The following is a 19,382-nucleotide window of genomic DNA, read 5'->3' on the forward strand; positions in this document are numbered from 1 at the left end:
AATTGCCGGAGGAACTCAACAGGTCTAGCAGCATCTGTGGAGGCAAAGGGAAAGTCTAGATGCAAGGTCTCGAGCTGAAACATCAACTATCCCTTTGCTTTCACTGATGTTGCTTGACCTGCTGAGTTCTGCCAGCGATTTGTTTTTTACTTCAGTCAAATTGCGACCCCCATTGTGGTTTCCATATCAGGAGTTCACAGGATGATGTCACTCCATTGGCACTGCCCCTTTTGGAGCATTACAGGGGGGGACCATGTTCTCCTTGAGGCATTCATTAATGGGCATTCATGGGGCAGCTGGTCTTCACGTCGCAGCATCAAACCAGGAGGCCTGCAGAGTACGTAAGTTACTGAGCCAAGCCCACATCCCCTCACCCTCAGCTCTCAAGGACTTCCCCACATTCCACAACTTAAATGCATCCAAACCCACAGTCGCTCAAGCAGAGTGTTGATTCATTCCCTTCCGATGCTGGGCTCCAACCTTCTCGAATCCCCGATAAGACCACCAACCTCCTTCTGCAGCCCACCAGCCACAAGCTCACAGGCACTGGAATCTCCACGCAGTAATTTATCTTAAATTTAAATATTGTATCAAACCAGAATTTATGCAGACCACCAATGTGCACAACATGGTTTGTACTCGATCGCGGTATCCAGTAGAGATTCAGTTGGTAATGCTGAAGTACTTTCTACAATGAATTAGGAACAAAAGATTGAGAAGGTGTTAAATCTCAGATCCTGAAACCTTGTCTGCCTATTTGCACCATCATCTGAACCTTTCTTAAAATCAGACTACAGGGAAACATTATTGAGAAGTTTAACACATGATAGTACTTGTCCATTTACACCAGTGAATTAAAATTTATCTCAGATATTTGAAACATCTCTATATCATGCACACATTCCATTTGATGTTAGTGTACTGACGTCACCCATCCTTCTGAGAACAGAAAAGTCATTCTCCTGTCCTGAGTTGGGAATAGATCTGTTGGATCACCCAGGAGAAAAGAGGAAAATTGTCTGCAAAGTATGTTGGAGCTACACAAGACGTTGGTGAGACCACAGCTGGAGTATTGCGTACAGTTTTGCTCACCCTTTTATAGGAAAGATAACATTAAGCTGGAAAGAGTGCAAAGTAGGTGCACAAGAATGTTGCCAGGACTTGAGGGCCTGAGTTATAGGGAGAGGTTGGGCAGGCTAGGACTTTATTCCTTGGAGTGTAGAAGACTGAGGGGTAACTTTATAGGGGTGTATAAAATCATGAAGGGCATAGACAAGGTGAATGCACACAGTCTTTTTCCCAGGGTTGTGGACTCAAAAACTAGAGGGCAGAGGTTTAAGGCAAGAGGGAAAGATTTAAAAGGGACCTGAGGGGAAACTTCTTCACGCAGAGGGCGGTGCGTATATGGAACGAGCTGCCGGAGGAAGTGTTAGAGGTAGGTACGATAACAAGATTTAAAAGGTGTTTGGACAGGAACATGGATAGGAAAGGTTTGGAGTGATATGGGCCAAACATGGGCAAATGGGAAGATGGGCATCTCGGTTGGAATGGACCAGTTGGGCTGAAGGACCTGTTTCTGTGCTGTATGACTCTATGACTCTATCAACTCATCAGTGTCCACATTGTTGGCTTTTTTTTCTCTTTTACTGAGATTTGATGCCCATGTGATGTATGGGCTTGATATTCATTTGTTTATGAGGATGCAATATACTGATTCCCTCCATAAAGGGAAAAGGATCTGTCAGACGTTTTTCATGATGCTTGTGAATCAATGTGATCAAAATTTATGCTTTTTTATACACGAAGGCCACACATGGTTTATTGCAAAGATACTCAGGCCAAGACTCAGGAGTGATTTCACAGAGCTCAAATGCGTCAGCAAGTAAGGTGAAATTAGAGTTATGTAGAAGAGGACTCATGAAATTCTGACTCACATGGTCAAACAATTCTGTTGGCTGTGACCCACAAAGTAAGTTGTTAGTTCATAGCTAACACTCAGCAGTCTGTCACATCAAAACTGTGGTGAATATAGAAGCTGGTAACTTACAGCACCTTATCATACGTTTCAACTCGAGAACATCAGTGACAGAAGCTGAAAGACATTGCTCAGCTCATTAATCATGCTCCACTATTCCACAATCTTCGCTAATCCTGTGCCTTGTCCACTTTCCACTCAATCACCAAATCCTCTGATTCCCTTTGAGCTCAAAAATCCATTAGTTTTAACCTTGCCTGAGTTCTGTGACTGCATAGCCACAGCCCTTTGGGGTTTACGGTTCTAAATGCGGCACCCCTTGTCTTGATTCAATGCCTCCTGATTCCAGACGCTTCAGCTGGAAAAGAACAGCATCCACCCTGTCAGTCCCTCTGATATGTCTGAATGTACTTCTATATAGCAATGAGTTCACACCAGTCTTCCTCAGTCCCTCTTCATGGGATAAACTCTTCATCCCAGGAATCAACTTAATGATACCAATTCCAAGTATATCTTTATTTGGAGGCAGAGATCAAAACATCGCTCAGTTAGGTCTTACGGACACCTTGTCTCAGCAAGACTTCTTTAGCTCACAGAATCACAGAATGGTTACTGTAGGGAATGCCAGCACAATCCAGGAACAATCCAACAAATCCCACCACTTTAACCTCTCCACAGGAGCCTGCAAATTCTTCCCTTTCAGATACTTATCCAGCTCCCTTTTGACCACTACAGTTGAATCTGCCTACACTCCCCTAACAGTGAATTTGAGACCCTAACCGGTCACTGGGGAAAAAAAAACATTTATCAGGATAGTTTTGTACTCTTCTTTGCAGTAAAGGCCATCTGTCTTTGTAAATGCTCGCTGTACTTTATGCATCTCTTAGACCAGCCCATCTTCTGCACACCAACATTTACTCATTCTCGCTGAAGTTATCAAACAGGTCATGAACTATTTTGAACTACAGCCGCTCATAAAGGTGAAAAGGATGACATTTCTCACCTTAATGTTTCAGAAACAGTCATAGAATCCTTCACTGGTGAACCAATCTGGAGGTCTTTAGGAAAGATTTTTATGCCAAAGTAATAAGAAGTACAGAAGAATGCAAAACATAATGGGAAGGAATCTTAAAAGACCATGGTCTAATAGAGGCTTGAACATTTGTAATGTTGAATGCACTGGGGCCCTGCCAAAAATGGAAGGCTTACAACTCATGATACTAATATGATTGAGGACATCCAATACAAAAGGGCAGCACAGTAGCGTAGCGGTTAGCACGACGCTATTACAGTGCCAGCGATCAGGGTTCGGTTCCCATCGCTGTCTGTAAGGAGTTTGTACCTTCTCCCGTGTCTGCATGGGTTTCCTCCCACATTCTAAAGGTGTACGGGTAGGTTAATTTGGGTTTAAAATGGGCGGCGTGGACTCGTTGGGCCAGAAGGGCCTATTACCACACTGTAAATAAAATATCTTTTAAAATTTAAATTTAAAACAAGACATCCAGGACAATAAAACATCAACAGAGCATCGGTCAGACCAGTTTGGACTTTGAGATTTCCTACCGCAAAGGACATTGGTGAACCAGATGAGTTTTTACAATGATCTGGTAGTTTTCTGATCTTGACCTCACAATCTACCTTGTTATGACCTTGCACCTTATTGTCTGCTTGCACTGCACCTTCTCTGTAACTGTAACACTATATTCTGCATTCTGTTATTGCTTTTCCCTTGTACTACCTCAATGCACTGATGTGATGAAATTATCTGTATGGATGGCATGCAAAACAAAGTTTTTCACTGTGGCTCCGTACATGTGACAATAATAAAGCAATTTACTATTTTACAATTAGCTTTTCTGTCAAGGTTGATTTCGGTAACTGGGATTTGAAGTTGGATCTTAGGATCAATAATCCAGACCTCTGGATACGAGTCCACAAAGCTGCTGGACCTCAAACTCCAATAATAATTGTACTGCTTTGAGTTTAAGAACTTTATGTCAGAAAAGTTGACAGGAAGTTTGCACTGAAGAAAACGTTTTTTTATATATAAAAGGAGGTATATATATATATATATATGTGTGTGTGTGTATGTGTGTGTGTGTGTATGTGTGTGTGTGTGTGTGTGTGTGTGTATGTATATGTGTGTATATATATATATTTATGTGAAGATTTATTATTTTGGGAGCTTATTCTAAATTTTTAAATCTTTTTCAAATTCATTTTGAATTTCTTCATTTTAACCTCTTGTTTTTTTGTCTCCCTCTTTTTGTTTCACTGGCATTCTGATGGGGTTACAATTTCTTTGATATGAATGTTCCCCTGCATGTGGTCACTGTAGGAGCAGAAATGCGGTATGGTTAATAATCAATAGGGTTCATAGTTTCATGAGCATAACTGGGCTAAAACAGAATTTTTGTGGACGAGGTCTCTTAATATTTGTATGTATTCTCTTTTTAAAAAAATGTAGTTATGTGATTTCAAGATAGATTCAGCCATTTGGAAGAGTTTGCTGAAGATGACCCTTTTGACTGAAGAGTAATTTCATCCATTGTAAATCAGATAACATATTACAGGTCTTTGTGCTGTGTTAACAGGTATTAGAACACAGAACAGTACAGCACAGTACAGGCCCATTGGCCCACGATGTTGTGCCGACCAATATAAATCTACTCCATGATCAATCTAACCCTTCCCTCCTACACAGCCCATAACCCTCCATTTTCCTTACTTCCATATGCCTATCTAAGAGTCTTTTAAATGTCCCTATTGTTTCAGCCTCTACCACCACCCCTGACAGTGCCTTCCAGGCACCCACCACTCTCCGTGTAAAAAACCTATCTCTGACATCTCCCCTAAACTTTCCTTCTCTCATCTTAGATGGATGTCCCTTGGTATTGGCCATTGCTGCCCTGGGAAAAGGTGTTGGCTGTCCACTCGATCTATGCCTCTCATAATCTTACACACCTCTGTCAAGTTACCTCTCTTTCTCTGTCGCTCTAAGGAGAAAAACCGTAGCTCACTCAACCTATCCTCATAAGACATGTTCTGCAATCAGCATCCTGGTAAATCTCCTCTGCAACCTCTCTAAAGCTTCCACATCCTTCATATAATGAGGCGACCAGAACTGAACACAATACTCTAAGTGCGGTCTAACCAGAGGTTTATGGAGCTGCAACATTACCTCTTGAACTCAATCCCCCAGCTAATGAAGGCCAGCACACCATACACCTTCTTAATCATGTTATCAACTTGTGCAGCAATTTTGAGGGATCATGGATTGGACCCCAAGATCCCTCTGTTCTCCCACACTGTTAAGAATCCTGCCTTTAACCTTGTACGCCACCTTTAGGTTCGATCTTCCAAAGTGTATTACTTCACACTTTTCCAGATTGAACTCCATCTGCCATTTGTCCACCCAACTCTGCATCTTGTCTATATCCCGTTGTAACCTACAACAACCTTCTACACTATCCACAACACCTCCAAACTTTATGTCATCTGCAAACTTACTAACTCATCCCTCCACTTCCTCATCCAAGTCATCTATAAAAATCACAAAGAGCAGGGATTCAGAACAGATTCCTGTGGAACACCACTGGTCACTGACCTCCAGGCAGAATACTGTCCATCTACTACCACCCTCTGCCTTTTGTGGGCAAGCCAATTCTGAATCCACACAGCCAAATTTCCATGGATCCCATGCCTCATGACTTTCTGGATGAGCCTACCATGGGGAACCTTGTCAAACACCTCACTAAAGTCCACATGCAACACATCCACCGCTCTACCTTCATCAATTTGTTTTCTCACCACGAAAAACTCAATTAGGCTCATGAGGCACAATCTGCCCCTCATAAAGCCATTCTGACTATCCCTAATCAGACTATGCTTCTCCAAATGATCATAAATCCTGTCCCTAAGAATCCTCTTCAATAGTTTGCCCAGCACTGACGTAAGACTTGCTGGTCTATGATTCCCAGGATTATCCCTATTACCTTCCTTGAACAATGGAACAACATTTGCTATCCTCCAGTCCTTTGGTACCACTCCTGTAGCCAGGGAGGATGCAAAGATCAGCGTCAATGCCCCATCAATCTCTTCCCCCACTTCCTGTAGTAATCTGGGGTATATCCTGTCTAGCCCTGGGGACTTATCTATCCTAATGTTTTTCAGAAGCTCCAATACTACCTCTTTATTTACCTCAACATGCTCCAACACCATATTTGTCAAAGTCCCTCTCCCTAGTGTTAAGACTTTTGGATTCACCAAAACATACATTTGTCTTCTCATTAACATGGAACCTTAAGCGAAAAACACCCAGAAAGTCTTAAGGGGGAGGGGGAGCAGCCGGAAGTTGTGGTCAACATCGGTACCGATGACATAGTCAGGACAGGTGATGAGATCCTACAAAGTGAGTTCAGGGAGCTGGGGGCTAACTTAAAAAGACAGGATCTCCAGGGTGGTGATCTCAGGATTGCTACCTGTGCCATGTGCTAGTGAGGCAAGAAATAGGAAGATAGTGCAGTTTAACATGTGGCTAAGGAGATGGTGCAGCAGGGAGGGCTTCAGATTTTTAGATCATTGGGCTCTCTCCCAGGGCAAGTGGGACTTGTACAAATGGGATGGTTTGCATCTGAACTGGAGGGGGATCAATATCCTTGCAGGAAGGTTTGCTAGTGCTGCTCAAGGGGGGTTTAAACTGGAGTTGGAGTGGCATAGGAACCAGAGCGGCAGCGCAGCAAGTGCAGCGGCTGCAGGGAAAGCAGATGTTCAGCCTACAAGCAGAGACAGAAATCGACCGGATGATGAGAATGGTAGGACTAATGTTCTGAGATGTGTCTATTTCAATGCAAGGATTATTGTAGGTAAGACAGATGAACTTAGAGCATGTATCAGCATGTGAAATTATGATATTGTAGCCATCAGTGAGACTTAGTTGCAGGAGGGGCAGGACTGGCAGCTCAATGTTCCAGGGTTCCGATGTTTTAGTCATGATAGAGAGGTATTAAAGGGGGAGGGGTGGCATTACTCATCAGGGAAAATGTCTCGGCAGTGCTCAAAGAGGACATGCTGGAGGGCTTGACTGCTGATGCAATATGGGTGGAACTGAGGAATAAGAAAGGGATGACCACATTAATGAGACTATATTATAGACCTCCCAATAGTCAGCAGGATTTAGAGGAAGACATTTGCAGAGAGATAGCAGACAATTGCAAGAAAAATAGTTGGTGATTTTATCTTCCCACATATTGACTGGGACTCCCATACTGTAAAGGGATTGGATGGGATAGAGTTTGTCAGATATGTTCATGAAAGTTTCCTTAATCAATATGTAGAGGTCCCAATTAGAGAGAGCACAATACTGGATCTCCTCTTAGGGAACGAGACAAAGCAGGTGACAGAATTGTGCGTAGGGGAACACCTTGGATCCAGTGATCATAATTCCATTAGTTTCAAGCTAATTATGGAGAAGGATAGGACTGCTCCTCGGGTTAAGATTCTAAATTGGAGTAAGGCCAATTTTGATGGCATCAGAAGGGATCTGGCAGGCGTGGATTGGGATAGGGTGGTTTTCAGGCAAAAAGATTCTTGGTAAGTGGGAGGCTTTCAAAAATGAAATAATGAGAGTACAGTATCTGTATATTCCTGTTAGGATAAAAGGCAAGGCTAAAAGGTTGAGGGGACCTTGGTTATTGAGAGATATTGAGATCTGGTAAAGAAAAGCCATGAGGTATTGTTGCAGCTATATAGGTCCCTGGTCAGACCCCACTTGGAGTATTGTGCTCAGTTCTGGTCGCTTCACTACAGGAAAGATGTGGAAGCCGCAGAGAGGGTGCAGAGGAGATTTACAAGGATGCTGCCTGGAATGCGGAGCGTGCCTTATGAAAGCAGGTTGAGGGAACTCGGCCTTTTCTCCTTGGTCTCCTTGAGGGGGGACCTGACAGAGGTGTATAAGATGATGAGAGGTATTGATAGGGTAGATAGTCAGAGGCTTTTCCCCAGGGCTGAATTGGTGGCCACAAGAGGACATAGGTTTAAGGTGCTGGGGAGTAGATAAGAGGAGATGTCAGGGGTAAGTTTTTGACTCAGAGAGTGGTGAGTGCGTGGAATGGGCTGCCGGAAACGGTGGTGGAGGCTGATATGATAGGGTCTTTCAAGAGACTGTTAGATAGGTATATGGAGCTGAGTAAAATAAAGGGCTATGGGTAAGCCTAGGGTAGGGACATGTTCGGCACAGCTTTGTGGGCCGAAGGGCTTGAATTGTGTTTAATTGTTCTATGTTTCTAAAAAGGAGGCACATATCAGGTATAGGCAGTTAGGATCAAATGAAGCACTTGAGAAATGCAAGAGAATAGTTAAGAAAGAAATCAGAATGGCAAAAAGAGGACATAAGGTTGCTCTGGCAGACGAGGTGAAAGAGAATCCCAAGGGTTTACAAAGCTATATTAAGAGCAAAAGGGTAGCAAGGGACAAAATTGGTCATCTTGAAGGTCAGTGTGGTCATCTATGCATGGAGCTAAAAAACATGAGGAAGATCATAAATGAATTTTTTGCACCTGTGTTTACTCTGGATACAGACACAGAATCTATAGAACTGAGGCAAAAGGGTAGTGAGGTCATGGACCGTATCCGGATTACAGAAGAGGAGGTGCTGACTGTCTTGTGATGAATGAAGGTCGATAACCCCCAGGGCCTGACAAGGTGTCCCCTCGGACCTTGTGGGAGACTAGTGCAGAAATTGCAAGGACCCTGGCAGAGATACTTAAAATGTCCTTAGCCATGGGTGAGGTGTCGGAGGACTGGAGGATAGCTCATGTTGTTCCGTTGTTCAAGAAAGGCTCTAATAAGAAGCCGGGAAATTATAGGCCGGTGAGCCTGACGCCAGTCGTGGGTAAATTATTGGAAGGTATTCTAAGGGGCAGGATACAGTATTTAAGTGTTTGGATAAACAGGGCCTGATTAGGGATAGTCAGCATGGTTTTGTGCACGATAGGTCATGTCTAACCAATCTTATAGAGTTTCTCAAGGAGGTTACCAAGAAGGTCGATGAGGGAAAAGCGGTGGATGTTGTCTACATGGACTTTAGCAAAGCCTTTGACAAAGTCCCACATGGGATGTTGGTCCAGAAGTTTAAGTCGCTTGGTATTCAGGATGAAATGGCCAGTTGGATTCAACATTGGCTTAGCGGGAGAAGCCAGAGAGTGGCAGTAGATAGTTGCCTCTCTAACTGGAGGCCTGTAACTAGTGGTGTGCCACAGGGATCGGTGTTGGGTCTGTTGTTGTTTATCATCTATATTCATGATTTAGATGATAATCTGGTAAACTGGATCAGCAAATTTATGGATAACACCAAGATTGAGGGCGTAGTGAACAGCGAGGAAGGCGATCAAAGCTTGCAGCGTGATCTTGACCAGCTAGGAAAATGGGTTGAAAATGGCAGATGGAATTTAATGCAGACAAGTGTGAGGTGATGCACTTTGGGAGGACAAACCAGGGTAAGACTTACACAGTGAATGGTAGGGCTCTGAGGTGTGCAGAAGAACAAAGGGACCTGAGAATACAGATCCATAGTTCCTTGAAAGTAGCGTCACAGGTAGATAGGGTCATAAAGAGAGTTTTTGGCACCTTGGCCTTCATAAGTCAGAGCATTGAGTACAGGAGTTGGGATGTTATGTTGAAGTTGTACAAGACATTGGTGAGGCTCAATCTGGAGTATTGTGTGCGGTTCTGGTACCTACGGGAAAGAAATCAATAAGCTTGAAAGAGTGCAGAGAAAACTTACATGGATGTTGTTGGGACTTGAGGACCTGAGTTATAGGGAAAGGTTGAATAGGTTAAGACTTTATTCCCTGGAGTGCAGGAGAATGAGGGGAGATCTTATAGAAGTATACAAAATTATGAGGGGTATAGATAGGGTGAATGCATACAGGCTTTTTCCCCTCAGGTTGGGTGAGACTAGCACTAGAGGTCATAGATTCAGGGTGAAAGGTGAAATGCATAAGGTGAATCTGAGGGGAAACTTCAAGTGTGGAATGATCTGCCAGCGGAAGTGGTAGATGTGGGTTCAATTGTAACATTTAAGAGGAGTTTGGATAGGTACATGGATGGAGGGACATGGTCTGGGTGCAGGTAGATGGGACTTGGCAGAACATCAGGTTGGCATGGACTAGATGGGCTGAAGGGCTTGTTTCTGTGCCGTAGTACTCTATGATTCTACAAAAAACTGCTTGAGGAACTCAACAGCTCAGGCAGCATCAACAGAGGCAGAGGGATGGTCAACTCTCTTCCCAGAACTTCCCCAGCAGGTTGTTTATTGCTCCAGATTACAGAATCTACAGTCTCTGGTATCTCCATGGATGAAACTTTGTTCATGATATTGCAGTTTTAAAGGACAAGAATTCACACTGTCCTCCTGGCTCAGTCACAGAGATGCCACGGCTGAAAAAAGCACACCAATGCCTTTACTTTCTCAGAAGCTAAGGAACCTCAGCATGGTCCTGAGGACTCTCATCAATTTTTATTGATTCACCACAGAAAGTATCCTACCTGGATGCATCACAGCTTGGTATGGCAACTGCTTTGTCCCGACCGCAAGAAATCGCAAAATGTTGTGAACACAGCCCAGTCTATCACACGGACCGGCATCCCCTCCATTGTCTCCATCTATACTTCCTTTGGCCGTGGGAAAGCAGCCAACATCATCAAGGGCCCCTCCCACCCCCATTGTTCTCTCTTCTCCCCTCATCAGGCAGAGGATACGAAAACCTGAGAGCATGAACCACCAGACTCAAGGACAGCTTCTGTCCCACTGTTATCAGACTCTTGAATGGATCTCTCATGTGCTAAAAGATGAGCTCTTGAACTCTTGATCTCTCAGCCTACCTAGCTGTGCCTCTTGTACTTTATCTATCTACCTGCACTGCACTTTCTCTGCAACTGCAACATTATATTTTGCTTCATATTTTTTTTTATTTACTACCTCATTGTAATTACGTATGGCATGATCTGTCCGGATGGCATGCATCGCAAAAGCTTTTCACTGTATCTCAGTACCTGTGGCCATAATAAGCCAATACCAATAATTAAGAATGCTATCTTCTTAATTCTTCATACAAGACCATGAGAATCTTTCAGTGCTCAATACTTCACAAATAACTATGCACTGGGAAACACACTTGGTAAACTGCCAGCAAACACTTACTTCTCAGGTGATGGACACATCCTACTTTTACCTATTGAGGACAATAAGAAATAACCTTCCAGAGCAACATCACCAAAAAAAGTTTAAAGGTTATTTGATGGGCAGTTGCTTGGAAAAATTATAGGGGTTGGCAAGGGTGAATAAACACTATTTGCTATTTCTTGCAGCTTTTTACAGCTTTGTTAACTTTGAACTATTTGTTGCATTTTCTTTATTCTTTGCAAAGATTTTGTAACTTTCAGAACAAGCCAATATTTAATGGCTATCTGTCGCAATTGCAGATTACTGCCTCAGCTAAATTTTCGTCTGTCAGCCCTGCAGTGCTGATAGAGTTGAATAAATTTACTCCACTGTCAGGTCTGCTGCTTCAGTCAACCGTAACACCTTCTGTGACAACTCACTCTTGACATTGTCGATCCTTGATCTTCTTCGTGTCCCTGCACCTCTATACACAGGGCTCTAAAAAGTAGACTAGCTACTTCCATTCTTCATATGTGCCTAAATAATTTCAGCTTTCTTTCTTGTCGATTACAAATAAATGAGGCTGGTTATTTTAGCCTGCATAAATTTTAGCCAATGCTCACAACTTGTCATGATAATACATGAAATTCAGTGTGTACTGGTACTGTTAGAACAATAATGAGTTCAGGACGATACAAACTGTGAGAAACATAGTTCCCCAGTGGAGGTCTCTTTATCTGGGAGTCCTGCCCCTTTACATAGTGGATCTGGAGTGGGAAGTGTTGCACGGAGCAGTCCATGCAACAGATTCTTACATTGGTTTACGGACTCCTAGGCCGCCTGTCATTTCAGTGGCCAGAAGGAGCCGGTGTATCATGTATGTATGGAGGTTGCAGCCTCTATTTGAGTATCTGAAAGGACTGCTCCTGAAGTTTTGGCTGCACTTCAGCCCCACGCTCCTGATCTTTGGTCACTCAGTGTGGAAGGGGGTGAGGCGCTCAGGGGATCTCCCGGTCGGTTTGCTCCTGGGCTTGGCAGAGGTGGCCATTCAGGGGCCCAGGCGGCGGGCAGTCGAGGGTTCTGCCTGAGCTGATTGCCTGCCCCTCTTCTGGGGTTACGTCCATGCCTGTGTGTCCCTGGAGAAGGAGCACACGGTATCCATGGATACATTGGGGGCTTTCCGGGACCGGTGGGCACCACAGGGGTACGAGTGTGTTCTGGATAGAGGATACCACGTTATAATTTGAAAGCGTAAATAATGTGAATCGTGGAGCACTGTAATATTGTAACAATGTGATGCTTTGGAAAAGGGAAAAAAAGAGACACATAGTACTGTGAAGTGTACAGATAACCAGCACATGTGGATAACTAGGCATAACCCTGCTGCATATTTGGTGCTACCGTTATTGCCCACCTTTATAAGTGAGCATTGCATTCACCAGGAACTAACTGCACTAGCACCAATATTCAGGTGGATAATTGCACTGCATGAGAAACCTTGTCTCTGTAGTCTGGTTAATGAATGTACCAGGTGACACCTCACAACTTTACCTGTCCTTGACTCAGGCTATCAATGCCAAAGTTACTTAACAAACAATAGATGAACAGGTAGTCTACATAGTTTGTTGTTTGCCATGCCTTAGATAACACAGGTGGTACAGTGGTGTCACAGCCATAGTGATTCAGATTAGATCCTGACCTCCAATACTATCTCTGTGGGGTTTGCATATTCTCCCTGTGACCACATGGGTCTCCCCACATGCTCCGGTTACTTCCCAAAGTTCAATAGATTAGGTGGCTACTATAAATTGTCCCCAGTGTAGATGGTGGTAGAAGAATCAGGGTGGAGTTGATGGGCATGTGAGAGAGAATGTGAGGTTACACGGAAATAAATGAGGAATGGAAGGGATTGCTTTAAGAGCTGGCATAGACTCAATGGGCCGAATGGCTTCCTATTATGTTGTCAGGAGAACTGAAACACATTTCAGATGTCATGCATTCAGATGTCATGCAAAAAAACTGCAATAACTTAGTGCACCTTGCAAATTATATATTGTGAAGATTTACAAATATTCTCCAATTCTCAACACAACTACATGCCTCATAAAGGATTCTTGCAGGGCAAATGCTACTGTGAGGTCTAAACAGGCCAGAACAAGGCCTGTGGAATGGTGATAGTGGTAGAACGTTCTTCAGTTTGACAAAGTCCCTGTGAAGAACTTCCATCAATGACCAGTTATAGTTAATCATGAGGACCCTCTTTTTCAGAGGAGAGAAAGTTAAAAGGATCTTAAATAGAGTTCACAGTTATGAAGGAATGTGACAGTGTAAATGAGCAGAAACTAATACTATTGACAAGAAGGCACAGATCAAAGGTACTTGGTAAAAGAACAAGAGGGACAATGAAGAGAACTTTACTAGTTGAACATGGAATACACTATGTGGTGAAAATGTGGTGAAAATGGACCCAATAACAACTCTCCAAAGGATTATGTAGTTGAAAAAGAAACATTGCCAGTGTAAAGTGAGGAAAGAGCTCGGAGGTGGGACCGACTAGATAACCCTTTCAAAAAGCTGGCACAAAGATAGTGGGTTGAATGGCCTTATACTTTGCCATTTATGACTTTTTTCATAGATCACTGGCATAAACCATCACTTCTTTTGAGAGGGGTGTTTAATTTTACTAAACACATTTTTTATTGAAACTTCATTTTACTGTCTGCTTGATTTGGGAATAAACCAGCTAATTCCCTTGCCCACAATGATAAGTGAATGTCTATTCAATGTTAATTGACTGCACGCTATGTAGACCTGACTACCAGGCCATTTAGTTTAATCTTTCAAGTGAACAGGGGATTGACATACTTGACAGTAGCAATCACCTCTGTGTGCTGAGCAAGGAGTCCAAACTGTTTCAAAATCTTCTGAAGACACATTGGAACAAATGACATCATCAAACTGCTCCTCTCAAACCTATTTGGGCAATATAGTAAAATAAAATGCATTGGTGATGCTTCCAGGCTGAGTTATTGCTGTGTTGATCCAATTATCCACAAATCAATAGCCATAAATGCACATCCAATTGACCTTAACACATAAATCTCCTTTTGTTGGAGAAAAAACAAATGTCAAAGACTTATTAATTAAAGTCAATTTGCCAGATTGAAATTTGTCTTCCTTTTATGTGGCATGAATAAGCAGCAGAAACCAGTAATATAGTGTTTACCAACCAGGTCTAGTGCCTAGAGACTAGACAAGTAATCGGGAGAACGTGAGCTCAAATCCTACTTTGAGATTGAATTTAAAACCAGCTGGAAATAATAAGCTAGCCTGGGCACAACTGGAGGACTGTGTCCGATTTTGATTACCACACTTCTGGAGGAATAAGGACATTCCAGAGGAACAGTAGAAAGATTAACAGGAAGGGATTTTATCTCTGGGCTGCCTTGCTCAGTGCCACTTCTCAGGGGTAATTAGGAATGGACAATAATTGCCGATGTAACCAGTGACCTTAACGTCCCAAAAATGATTAAAATCAAAAATAAAAATCTACAAGGTGAGACAGGAGAAGCTGGAGTTGTTCTTGCAGCAGCCAAGGTTTGGAGGAGATGATAGAGGTGACTGGTTCAAATAAGGTAAACAGAGAGAAGGTGTCTCCGTTAGCAGATGGTTCAATGGCCAAGGGATACAGATTTAAAGTAATCAGCAAAAGACACAGAGGGAAGCTGGAAAGAGTGCAAGGAAGATTAATGAGAATGTCGCCAGAACTCGAGGGCCTGAGGTACAGGGAGACATAGGGCAGGCAAGGACTTTATTCCTTGGAGCGGAGGAGACTGAGGGGTGACATTTCGGAGGTGTAATAAATCATGAGGGGCAAAGATAGGGTGAATGCACACAGTCCTTTTCCCAGGCAAAGGGAAACACAATCTAGAGGGCAGAGGTTTAAGGTGAGAGGGGAAAGATTTAAGAGGGACCTGAGGGGCAACTTCTTCACAGAGAGGGTGGTGGGTATATGGAAGGAGCTGCCAGAGAAAGTAGTTGAGGTGGGTACTATAACGATATTTATAAAATATTGGAATTAGTACGTGGATAGGAAAGGCTTGGAGGGATACAGACCAAACATGGGCAAATTGGACGAGCTTAGGTGAGCACCCTGGCCGGCATGGACAAGTTGAGCTGAGGGGTCTGTTTCTGTGCTGTAGTACTCTTTGACTCTGAGGAAAAAAAAAGTTCTCATGCGTAATTCTGACCTGAAACTCACTGCCTTGGGGTGATGGTGGATACTGAGTCAATTGGGGCTTTCAGTGAAGACTTGGGTTGGCATTGATGATAAATAACTTGCAAGACTAAGAGAAAAAGCACAGAGAAATGGGCTCTACAAAGCACTGGTTGGACCTCATGGGCCAAGTGGATTTGGTCGGTGCTGTGAAGATCCTATAAGATGTAATAACCTAATTAATTCACATATCCTTGTTAAAAGGAAACATTATTATCTCTGGACTGGCCTAAGGTATCTTAAAAAGTGGTGTGCCATGTCAATCAGTTGCATTTGTAATCCTGGTTTAGGATGGTTCGAGATGGGAAACATCAATTTATTGAGAACTGCTTTGATATCTTCCCTACAGCACATGGCACATCTCAAGTTAAATGGGGCTTCCAGATATTATATAACATCGCATAATGAAACCCAAATCTACACTTTCTAGTCCCAATACATAAATTAATCAAATCCAAGTGTGTGCTCTGGTCCCTTCCTTGAGATGAATTTACTTAATTCAGGACCAAACGGTTATTTACTTATAAAAATGCTACAAAATGTTTCCTTCAGCCTGTGTTGTAAACAAACCACCTCCATCCTGTTGGATTAATCTTTATTTTGGGCTGTCTGAGGCTCCAGTGGAAAGGTTAATAAATAATGGATTTGAAAAGTCATATATTCCTCAACTCGGTAATTAGAAATCTTGCCGAATGTTAAAGGTGCCACTGGCAATTTGTTATGCAATTTTTATCATTAAATCTTGTTTGCAGACTACATATCCCTGCCACAAAATTATGTAAAACCCCGTACAAAGCAATACAGTGTATGCATTAATTCTCTTTGGTTTTATTACATATATAAATTACACACATCATTTATTTCAAAAAATATTGGTGTCCTAAAGACACCCTAAACATCATTGGCCTGGATGCCCAAGATGAGCCATTCCTTCTGTTGGGATGATTACAAGCATCTGCACTGTGTACTATTTGCAATTACAGGCTAATAACTTTACTTTTTGTTGCAGCAGAGCAGTAATATTCCAACAGATTTGTTCCTGGTGTGATCAAAAACACAGATAAATTTTGTATTCCATGTATTCTACCACATCAAGAACAGAAACAAATATAATCTCTGCGTCGTGAAAAATGTTATTTAAAGACATAAAAAGCAACGGCAACTAAAGTAAATGTCTTTGCCGAGCTGGAAAATGTTTCTACTTTTTAAAAGGAGCCTGCAATAGTCACTTAGATCGCAATGCTCTGAACTTTGCACTCTAACAGATAGCCAGAGAGTGCATGGATCGCATTGGACCAGGAAGTGACATCAAAGTTGTGAGATTAAATACAAGGATTCGCAGGCATTTTTGCCTTACATACAGTATAACACAACTCCCACTAACATCAGATATACAACACAGAAAAGTGGCCCTTTGATGCCAAATGAGTCTCCCCCCACCCTTCTTCATCTCACTGCATCGCAATGCAGGTCCTCCTTAGGTTACGGCAGGGTTCCATTCCTGAGAACTGTTCATAACCCAAACCGTTCGCAAGTCGGAAATGTGGACGCAAACTGTGCTCCCACATGACGGAAGATGCCTGCAGCCCCGCAGCAGCTGGCAAATCCATCCCTCTGGTCTCCCAGACACTTGATTGTTTGTGCAGGCTGTACATAACTCAGACATTTGTCACTGGGGGGGATCTGTATTCTTCTATTCTGTTCTCCCTCATATAATTACCTATCTTCCCTTTATATGTACCTCACCTTTTATCATTAACTACTCCATACTGTATCTGCTTCCTTGTAAAGGGGCTTCCAGTGTAGCGGTTAGCGTAACGCTATTACAGCGCCTGCAACCCTGGTTCAATTCCGGCCGCTGTCTGTCTGGAGTTAGTACATTGTCCCTGTGTCTGCGTGGGTTTCTCCGGGTGCTCCGGTTTCCTCCCACATTCCAAAGACATACGGGTTAGGAAGTTGTGGGCATGCTTTGTTGGTGCCGGAAGCGTGGCGACACTTGCGGACTGCCCCCAGAACACTCTATGCATAAGGTGCATTTCGCTGTGTGTTTTGATGTACTTGTGACTAATAAAGAGATCTTATCTTTATTGTATTGTTAATGAATATCTTTACCTAGAAATGCATTCTTGGTCAATAGTGTTAAAGACGAAGATATCTTGTTTTATATCAGCATCTACTTCCAAAGGTCAGTTCTGTTGAATCAGTGGAACACTGGCACTGTGGTTGGAATTGGAATTGGTTTATTATTATCACTTGTACCAAGGTGCAGTTAAAAACTTGTCTTGTATACTGTCCATATAGGTCATTTCATTACATCAGTGCATTGACGTAGTACAAGGGAAAACAATATAGAATGCAGAATAAAGTGCTACAGTTACAGAGAAAGTGCAGTACAGGCAGACAATAAGGTGCAAGGTCATAACGAGGTAGATTGTGTGGTCAAGAGTCCATCTTATTGTACGAGGGGACCGTTCAATAGTCTTATAACAGTGGTGAAGGCTGTGTGAAAAAGAAGATAGATTTTGAGGAAAAATAGGTGACAGGCAATCAGTAAGAAAATGCTTGAAGAAAGAGTTCCAGAGAGTGGAGGTAGGCGATATGAATTGTGTCACCAATGACAGGGAAATTGTGGCGGCATCTCAGCAGGTTGAGTTGGAAAGAAAAAGATTTCTTTCCTCCCACAGACACTGCTCGACCCACTCAGTTCCTCTCGCAGATTGTGTGTTGCTCCAGATTCCAGCATCTGTGGTATCTTGTGTCTCCAAAGTCGTGATGGCATCTCAAATGGACTAGAGTGAGATGGTAAAGGGGTGGGGTCAGGATCTGAGACTGGAAGAGGCTGCATAGACTGAGTAGAGCAAGGCGTAGAGGGATGTTGAAGAGCGGCCAAGCAGTGAACAGAAATTTCTCATCTAAATTGCCATTACCATTTATCTAATGAAAGATACCCTCAAGTGACCATTCACAGTCCGAATAGGTCCATTGTTTTATTTATACAGTATTATAATGCAAGTAATAAATTCTGCCTTTAATGTAGAAACACATCTTAAGACAACCTTTCAGATTCTATATTTTAACAGGGCTCCATCTGAGTATACTGCATGGATTGTTTTAATATTGTTATGGCAATGGAATACATTGCTTAAATTGCCACACAGAAAAAACTCAATGCCTAATTGTGAGCACAAGTCATGCAATTACTGAATTATAATGCTCTGTGATATTCAGGGTGAGAAAGAGCTCTAAAGACTGATTCAGTTGGTTCATTTAGGTGCACTGCTGATTATTGTTGAAAGCTTCACAGAGCAGAGCTTCACACCACATGACACACTTTATGGATTAAAACCGAGTGCAAGTTAGATTTTGGCAGACTGGGTTGGTTGAGTGGAGGAAGGGGTTACAGTGAGTGGCAGCTTCGCAACCCTGTGTGAATTGGCCACTCAATATGTGGCAAATTCTCAATTCACGGAGTAACACTTGGCTGCCAACATTGCTGAATTGGTGTTACTTTGGCAACAAAAGCTTTGGCCTTGCATTTTCAGTTAACATGGAAGGTTATGCAAGGTGACAAACATGGAAGTAAGCTTTTACAGTGCTGCTCATGGGAACATGAGAAACAGGAGCAAGAAGCTGCTTCCTCATGACACAGAAATCTCCTGGAGTATATTCGTCATACAGCAGGGAAACAGGCCCTTTGGTCCAAAAGTCTGAGCCGACCATCAACGGCCCATTGAAACGAAAATTACATCAGTCGCATTTCTTTTTCATTCTCCCCACACTACCATCATCATTGTAAAATATTTCTCAATATTAGGATCACAGAAACGTAAATTACCTATTAACACCATCTGTTGGTGCACTGAAATTGCCTCTGAGAAGGGCAAGCACTCTGGAAGTTATGCTAAAACAGGATTAAACATTTAACCGAAAATTCTTTTAATTTCACTACTCTAGCATGAACTAATATG

At 42.7% G+C, this 19,382-nt stretch overlaps 1 protein-coding gene across 1 annotated transcript in view; it reads right to left on the reverse strand.

The window, feature by feature from the left end:
• The window catches only part of LOC127573039 (X-linked interleukin-1 receptor accessory protein-like 2), an 840,978-nt gene that overhangs the window by 138,876 nt on the left and 682,720 nt on the right, over positions 1-19,382 (reverse strand). The gene's annotated exons all lie outside the window — the stretch shown is intronic.

Source organism: Pristis pectinata, chromosome 8, assembly GCF_009764475.1.
Source record: "Pristis pectinata isolate sPriPec2 chromosome 8, sPriPec2.1.pri, whole genome shotgun sequence".
NCBI classification, from domain to species: Eukaryota; Metazoa; Chordata; class Chondrichthyes; order Rhinopristiformes; family Pristidae; genus Pristis; species Pristis pectinata.